This window comes from Camelina sativa, chromosome 11 (genome assembly GCF_030686135.1).
Source record: "Camelina sativa cultivar CO46 ecotype springtype chromosome 11, ASM3068613v1".
Taxonomy (NCBI): Eukaryota; Viridiplantae; Streptophyta; class Magnoliopsida; order Brassicales; family Brassicaceae; genus Camelina; species Camelina sativa.
The window spans coordinates 25,350,752-25,360,304 of record NC_141890.1 but is presented as its reverse complement, the minus strand read 5'-3'; the positions used below and the strand labels follow the sequence as shown (position 1 = coordinate 25,360,304).

Here is a 9,553-nt window from a genome sequence, read left to right as displayed (position 1 = left end):
GGATCAATGACAAACTTCTTTCTTGCTCTCAATGACAGTCGTATGTTCATTGCCCACTCGTCATAGTTTGGATCTCGCAACTGGGATTGAGAGATAATTGAGTCTGGATTATCTCCCAAGAGAGATCACACGGATCTATCTGTCATCATGTTAGATTAGCCCGTGTAGGTCGTTCTTTAGTAATAGAGGAACCATCTTCTCCACCAGCCATGTTGTTAAACTAGAGTATCTTGTATCTCTACAAAAATAGATCGATAATACTTAGGTCAAACAAAGGAGAAGAAGATGAAGAAGAACAAAAGAAGGGGCAAATGATCATTTGACCTAAGGTTGTCTTCGATCTCAAACCACTTGATTCGAGTCTCTCTAGCTCTTGATCTCTCACAAGGTATTGTAGGTTTCTTCTGAACTGTTTTATTGGATCCAATTTTAGGCTAGCTCGAAATCCAGGGTTGAAATCGCCGTTGCTCGCTGTGTTATCATCCCTTTTGCACGTTACTGTGTTTGTTGATGCTTTGATTGATGTTGAGTTGTGACATTACTGTGGGAAATATACTTGGATGATTATTATGTTCAGTGTTTACAACATATATATAGCATACAGGTAAAACCCTAGGATAACTTAATTACAATTAGAACCTCATATTATACTACTCTTACACGCCCCCTCAAGATGGAGGTAGGGGACGAACTCCAATCTTGCTATTCAGAGTTTGAAAACGTGGTCGTGGTAGAGGTTTGGTGAGAGTGTCGGCTAACTGATCCTGGGTGTGAATGTGAGACACACGGAGAGCACCATCTTGGATGTAACCACGAACAAAGTGATAATCAAGGGCAATGTGTTTCATGCATGAGTGGAAGACGGGGTTAGCACATAAGTACGTAGCGCCCATGTTGTCGCAGTATATGGTTGGCGGTGACGGGAGTGTGATGCCCATCTCAGTGAGGAGATTGCAGACCCATCAAAGTTCAGAAGCCGTGTTTGCTACTCCTCGGTATACGGCTTCAGTAGAAGATCGAGCTGTACCTTTTTGCTTCTTGGATGACCATGAGATAGGATTACTACCAAGATAGAGGATGTAGCCATTGGTAGAGAGATAGTCGTGGCGATCACCGGCCCAATCTGCATCGGAAAAGGCATGGAGAGTGAGAGGTGTACCGGACCGGAGGAAGATCCCATGTGACGATGTTCCAGCGAGATAACAGAGTATACGCTTCACGGCTTGCCAGTGCAGGTCAGTGGGGTTGTGCATGAATTGTGACAGGCGATTAACCGCATAGGCGATATCAGGACGGGTGAATGACAGGTATTGGAGCATACCAAGAACCTTGCGATATTCAGTAGCATTCACCAATGGCGTTCCAGAAGCAAGTGTGAGCGGAGGTGACGGAGCCATTGGTGTGGAAACAGGCTTTGCAGCGAGCATCTTTGTTTTGGTCAGGAGGTCAATGGTGTACTTGCGTTGCATTAGGTGTAATCCGGCAGGTGTACGAATGGCCTCAATGCCTAGAAAGTAGCTGAGAGTGTCGAGATCTTTGAGAGAGAATCTGGTGGCAAGCAACGTGATGATGTGCGAGACGAGTTCAGGACTACTACCGGTGATGAGGATGTCATCCACATACACAAGCATGTAAGTGATGTGTCGACCCTCCCTATGAATGAAGAGTGATGCGTCCGCAAGTGAGTTCTTGAAGCCAATGGAGAGAAGGTAGTTGCGTAGTTCGTTGTACCAAGCGTGTGGTGCCTGTTTAAGGCCATAGAGAGCTTTGTTGAGGCGACAAACATGGTGTGGTCGATCCGGATCAACGAAGCCGGGGGGTTGAGCAACATAAACTTCATCGTCTAACGTTCCCTGAAGGAAGGCATTGTTGACATCAAGTTGGCGAATTGGCCATGAATGATGAACCGCGACATCAAGAACCGTACGAATGGTGGTGGACTTGATCACCGGACTGAATGTTTCGTTGTAATCACGACCTTGCTGTTGCTGAAATCCTTTGGCGACAAAACGTGCTTTATACTTGTCAACTAAGCCATTAGGAAGATATTTCGTTGTAAAGAGCCACTTACAGCCTACGAGGTTTTGTGACGGATGTGGAGGGACAAAGTCCCATGTACGAAGACGTACCAAGGCATCGATCTCGGTGAACATGGCTGGGCGAAACCGTGGATCCTGGAGAGCTTGTGTCACAGTCGTAGGTTCCGGCGAGTGCGTGGTAATGGCGGTGTAGGTGAGCTTTTTGGTTGGTTTTCGGATGTTGTTTTTGGCACGTGTTTGCATGGGATGACCATTGACTTGAGGAGGGACAAGATTTGGTAATGGTGGGGGATTGTTGGGTTGTGGTGGTGGGGGTGGAGTGAGCGGTTCTGGTGGAGGTGTCGGAGTACTTGGTTCCGGTGGTTGTGGAGATGGGGAGGGAGAGGGAGATGATGTAGCGGGGAGCGATGGTGTCAATGTGGGTGGAGTATTTGTGTTGGTACGTGAATCATGGGAGCATGTTGGACCTGGTTGGGCTTGTGGTTGTGTAGGTGGGTTTAGGATGGGATTTATTGGGCTTGGAAGTGGGCCTGGTATGTTTTGGGAGCCCGCCAGATTGTCGCAAGTTTGAGTTTGAGTTGAAGGACGTACCTGTGAGCGGGGAGACGTGGGTGGCATTGGTCGGCGGTGAAGGTCCAAGCTTGGTGGGACCGGCGACAAGTGTATGAGTGGAGGGCGACCAAGGGGAATGACGGTGGCCGGCGGGTCCAATGACATCAGCGGAGACGGAATGTGAGAGGCACAAGTTGGTGGTGTAGCAAACGGGAAGCTGTGCTCGTCAAATGTGACATGACGAGAGGTGTAAATGCGACCGGTGCTGGTGTTCAAACAAAGATACGCACTTTGGTGGGAGGAGTAACCAAGAAAGACGCAACGTTGAGACCGGGCATCAAGTTTGTGATGCGCATATGGGCGCAGCCAAGGGAAGCATGCACACCCGAAGATCCTGAGCTTGTGGTAGTTAGGAGACTTGTCAAAGAGTTTCTGGAATGGTGAGACAGAGTTGAGAATCGGAGTGGGCATGCGATTGATGAGGTACACGGCGGCAGTGAATGCGTATGTCCAATACGACGTAGGCATTGATGCGTGTCCAAGAAGTGTAAGACCGGTCTCCACAATGTGTCGGTTTTTCCTTTCAGAGATGCCGTTGTGTTCAGGAGTGTGTGGTGGAGTGGTAAGATGTGCAATGCCATGAGCGCTTAAGAAGGGACGGAGAGCGATGAATTCCCCGCCATTATCGGAGTATAACGTACCAATCTTGGCGCTGAAGTGATTCTCGACCAGGGCAGTGAACGCAATAAAGGTCTCCTTCACCTGGGACTTCTGTTTTAGCGGATAGAGCCATGTATATCGGGTGTAGTGGTCTACAATCACAAGATAGTATTTAAAATTATCCACCGATGTGATTGGAGATGTCCAAACATCAGAGTAGAGGTATTGGAGAGGTGTGTTGGAGGTGATGGTATTAGAATAAAATGGTTGCTTATGGCTTTTATTAATATGACAGTCAGAACAAGACATGTCTTTTTGTGTAGACGAAGAAAGCGGAAGAGTAAACTCAGAGATAACAACATTTAAAACAGGTAGGGAAGGGTGACCCAATCTACAATGCCACGATGAAAGACTCGGCTTGGAGGTTGGTGAAGCAAACATCGAGACCGGCGGATTGTCTGGCCACTCATACAACTCGTTTCTAGTCCTCCCTTGGAGTAACCGGTCCCCCGTGCTGAGATCCTTCACCTGAAAATTTGAGGGGGAAAATTTCACAGATACTTGGTTATTGTTGCACAAGCGATAAACGGAAATTAGGTTTTTGTGAATATTTGGCACAAATAAAACATCTCGTAGGTGTAAAGGACGAGAAGATGTAGAGAGAGAGGTGGAACCGGTCTGGGAAATGGGAAGTGTTGACCCATCGGCAATAGTCACGCCATCACCTCCTTGGTACGGTTGGTGTAGTGCCAAGTTGTTAAGGTCCGATGTGAGGTGGTGTGTGGCACCGCTGTCAAGAACCCATGGGGCCGCACCGTACGGAGCCGTAACAAGGTTTGCACGGGGCTGCCACGGAGCATACGAGCCTGGTGATGGCTGAGAGGACTGGGAGGTGAGTTGGAGTTGCAGCTGTGAACACCGACGGGCACTATGACCATGAACGCCACAGATTTGACAGCGTCCATTGTAAGGTCGAGGAGTGCGTTGATCTTGTCGAGGAGTGAACTGCGGGTTCTGTTGCCAGTGTTGGTTGGAGCGGTTGTTGGTGTTGCCTCGATTGTTGGAGTGACTCCGGTTGTTGTTGTTGTGCCGGTTGTGTTGTGCAACATTCGCGGTGATGGGAAGAACCGAGGCGGAATTGGTGTTGGCGAGAAGATTTGCTTCAAAGAGGATCAACTTCTCGTGAACTTCAGGGAGAGAGGGAGTGGTGTCACGTCCTTCAATCTGATTGACAACCTGCTGGTAGTCATCAGGTAGACCCTTGAGGAGTTTGGCGAGTTGATCATCATGTTCAACAACTTTGCCAAGAAGCGCTAGCTTGTCGTACAAGGCAACAAGACCTTGAACATAGTCATCAATGGAGCGAGTTCCTTTCGTCCATTGAGTAACTTGGGTTTGCAACTGGAGGATGTGGCCACGACTCGGTTTGGCGTAGGTGGCGGTGAGGGTGGACCAGATCTCGCGTGCAGTTGTGGCACGAGAGACAATGGGTAGAACGGAGGTGGAGATAGCTCCAAGGAGTGCACTGTAGACAAGTTTATCTTGTCGACGCCAGAGGGAGAACGCTGGATTAGTAACGGTGGCATCAGCTTCGGTTATGGTTGGGGTTGGGACCGTCACGGTACCGTCGAGATAAGTGGCAAGGTCATATCCATCGAACAAGGCATGGATCTGACGGCTCCACATGAGGAAGTTTGTTGCAGTGAGTTTCATGACATTAGAGGTGTTGACATGAACCAACGAAGTGGTGTTCGTCACAGCAACGGTATCGGCAGTGGAGAGGTTGGATGTGGACATCTCGTGGAAGCGAGGGTGGAGGCGGCGAGATCGAAAAGAAAAAAAATAATAAGGGTTTTGTTTTTTTTTTTTTTTTTTTTTTTTTTTATTTAGGTATCGAAGGCTCTGATACCATGTGGGAAATATACTTGGATGATTATTATGTTCAGTGTTTACAACATATATATAGCATACAGGTAAAACCCTAGGATAACTTAATTAAAATTAGAACCTCGTATTATACTACTCTTACAATTACTTCGTTTTTAAATAGAGTTCTGATAGTGTTAAACAATGGAAAGGTTTTTGAATGAAGGCCCAACTCTGCTGCAGTAGCATAAGCGGGAACCTTCTCAATTGCAACTCAAGATTACAGAATTTTGTGAGGCTTTTCAAGTTTATAACTGAAGATTACAGAATTTTGTAAATTAGTTGATAGAATTTGGAGATGGTTCTTACAAGTTTATAGCTTTAAGTTTCTTGCATATTGAATGTCATTGTAGCTCAATCATGAATCATATTTTAAGTAGCTACTTGCATCAGTGAGCTGGCAACTATGGAAGAAGTATCCCTGATGATGGGTTGCCTTATGATTATCTCAGAATGTTAATCTCAGCTTAACTCAACTCTGTTTCAAAAAAGGTTTTGGTGTGGATGTTCTGAGACTTGGGTTCTTTTCTTTATGCAGGAACTGAGAATGGGGATGGTAATCATGCTACCAACGAGCAAATGGCGGTGTCCAGTACCACACTGCCTCTTGTTACAGTTCCTGCTCCAACATATAGCAAAGAGAATGGAGTCATGTGAGGATCTTCTCCTGATCTCCGGGAAGTGCCCATGAAACCATACCATCACCAGTCAACCTGCTCAGATTCTCCTTGTGTATCTGAATCAGGCTCAAACCTTCAGCAAGCGAGAAGTAATACAGAACCTGAAGCAACAGCTAAAGAGACATGACGACGTGATCGTTGAGATGCAAGAACTTGTTATCAAGTAGTGTGTTCATCTACTTTTTTTGTATTATATTTTTTTAGGAGTATCACTACAGTTTTTAGAAATATTCTTATTTTTAATTATGTTTTTAATTTTATTTGTAATACAGTTTTTTCAAAATGATGGTTTCATGATAATAATTATAGTATTTTTATTTTAATATCATTTCATTCCAAAAGTAAAACAATATTCATAATTTGTAAATAATAATAAAAATATAAATATTTATATAAATATAATTCAACAATAGTCATAAATTTGTTAGAGAGAGCTAGTAACATGTTGTATCAATTTGTTACATCTTTGTTTGTTATTTTTTGTAGCTAATTGTTACGAATTTTTCCAACTTAATGTGTGGCAAATTGCGATAGATTTTTGTCTCAACCAGTCGCTATTTGCTACTAATTATCTTGTATCAAATTAGTAGCAAATTACCACAATTAGTGACGGATGGAAAATTTGCTACGACCAAATAATTACTATATTATTTTGTGGCAAATTAGTAACAAATATTTTTTTGCTACGAAAAATGAGTTATACCTACAAATAAAATCGTAACTATACACAACTATTCTTCTAGTGGTTTGTTAAGTACCATTATGACTGTTAACAGATTTACTATTTTCTTATGTGAATAGAAATAATTTTAGAAAATTAAATAAACTAAAAAATGATATTTTTTGTTTTTCATTTTGGATTAGTCATTTATGGCTGCTATTTCACATTTCACTTATTTATTTTACTTATATTTAGATATTTGTAAAAATACCTATAAGGATTAATAATCTCGGCACTATAATTTATTTTTATTAATCTGTAGTTATATTAGTTGATCTCTATTTAATTATTAATTTATATAGAAAATAGTTTTAATTATTTAATCATTAAAATTTTTACCTTAACATTATAGAAAAGTATGAGTTGGAAAAATTTGAGCAAAAAAAATTAATGTTTAAGAATTTAAATTCGGTAGATGAATTTCACTTATTATCAAAATATACATAAACTAAAATTTAAGATTGATGACTTTAGCTATCACATTTTCACAACCTATAAAACTATTGAAATAAAAATAATTTATATTTTAATGTTGAAAAATAATAAGGAAGTTTGTCTACATTGATGATGAAATTGTTGACAAGTACTAGAATATGATAGTTTGAAAAACATAAGACAACAATAGTTTGTAGGCCTAGGCAAAATACCCGGATCCGAAGTTCTGATCCGAACATGATCAAAAAAACCCGATCCGAATCCGTATCCGAAATTGTAAAATACCCGAACGAGTTCTAAATCTCTAAATCTGAAAACCTGAACCCGAACCGAAATCTGAATGGGTATCCGAATATATCCACATTATTAATATATAGTAGTAATATATTACTAATATTTATAATTTTAATTATATAAGTGTTCTTAATATTTAGATTTTTAGATATTTTAGATAATTTGAAGTATTTAAACTGTTTATTAGTAAATTTGGGTAAAAATACTCTAAATTTTTAGATATATTGCATATTATTGAATTATTTAGACTAAATTAGATACTAAAATTTTGAGTTTTGTGAACTTTAGATAATCCGAATCCGAACCCGAAATACTCGAACCGAACCTGATCCGTACCCGAAATCTAGAAATACCCGAACGGGTCTTATACCTCTAAATCCAAAAACCCGAAAATCCAAAATTAAATATCCGATCCAAACCGGAATGGGTACCCGAATACCCAAGCCTAATAGTTTGGTACAACGAAAACCAGAACACGAGCTCTAACAAAAAAAAAAAAATTACATTACTAAATTATCTTATATGTATACGGTTATTAATTTACGATACTAATATTACCATATATTTATGATTAAAAAAATATATTATCTAATAAAATTTTGTTAATTTATTACGCTATCCCATTTCAAGACGTACGTGTACTTGATAATTTTATTGTTTTTATAGTTTTTGTTAGTTTACCGTATTAATTTATGTAGGCTTTACCGTAAATGGGATTTTTCTACTAAACCGATTTTTAAAAACTAGTTTGTGTTCATTTGTGTCCAAATGTAATATTCAGGAATGCCCTTAATTAATTAATGCTAAGAAAATTTTTTCATGGCATATCATGTAAACAATTTCCTAAGCTTAGGATCGGGTGGCTCTCTGCGTATTAATCATGAGTAAGAAAAATAAAAAATTCAGTGTCTATAGCATCATAACTAATTCGAACTTGCAGCTAACCGTGACACACAGATTGACAAAAACTACTTCTATCTTAACTTATACTGTAGTAATTTGTGAATTTACAACCCAAAATAGATATACTATTGGGGAAAGCAGACTAATTTTATCTAAACTGTTTTTTTTTTTGTTTTGTTCTATGGTTCTTATGGATATCACTTGTCCCTCTTTGGAAATGTTGTTTCTGTCGGATATCCAAGTTTGGTGGCGCTTCCTTCTTCATTTAAGAATCTCCACAAACTAATGTATTTGGAAATTTCAAACTGCATAAATCTGGAGACTCTTCCCACAGATTTCAACTTTGAAAATCTCGGTGGCCTTGATCTTAGTGGATGCTCACGGTTAAGGAGTTTTCCTAATATCTCAACCAATATATCATTTCTATATCTAAACAGAACAGGGATCGAAGAAGTTCCTTGGTGGATCGAGACCTTCTCAAGGCTAAGATAGCTACGCATGAATGGATGTAACAAATTACATTCAGTATCCCTACACATTTCTAAACTGAGATATCTTGACAAAGTTGACTTTTCAGACTGTGGGGCATTGACTAATGCTAGCTTGAATGGGTTTAAGTTACCAGTCCCTCACGAGGCTTCCTCTTCTCTTCCAGAAAATTATTTCAGCACAGCCAGTTTGGATTTCTTCAACTGCTTCAAGTTGGATCAAGAAGCACTGATTCAAAAACAATTATTTTTCTGCAAGTTAATGAAGTTGTCAGGCGAAAGAGTGCCTTCATATTTCACTCATCGTACTACTGGAACCTCCTCTCTGGATATATCTCTACTTCATGAAAACTTCAACCACATCCTCAATAAGATCAGAGAAGATTGACATCATGCACCTTTGAAAGGTAGCTGGAGCATTACATAATCCAAATGGCATCCTCCTATATGCAAAGGTACCATATGGACATTTGAATGTTGTCTTCTCTTGATCATTGGGATGAATAGGAATTTGGAAAAATCCAGAATATCCATCCAAGAAGCAGTAATGGGTATGATTGGCTAATCTTTCCAACATTTGATCAATAAATGGAAGAGGAAAATGATCTTTCCTAGTAGCAGAATTAAGCTTCCTATAGTCAATGCACATTCTATGTCCTGTTATGGTTCTAGTGGGAATTAACTCATCACGATCATTCTTTACTACAGTGATTCCTCCTTTTTTAGGGACACAGTGGACTGGTGAGACCCAAGTACTATCAGAAATAGGATAGATCACACCAGCTCCAAGCAATTTTAGAATCTCCTTTTTGACTACTTCCTTTAGGTTGGGATTAAGCCTTCTTTGAGGTTCAT

General features: G+C 40.5%; 1 pseudogene; it reads left to right on the top strand.

The window, feature by feature from the left end:
* Positions 1-8,391: 8,391 nt before the first annotated feature.
* On the top strand, positions 8,392-9,086 carry LOC147934369 (disease resistance protein RPS6 pseudogene; annotated as a pseudogene).
* Positions 9,087-9,553: the final 467 nt, after the last annotated feature.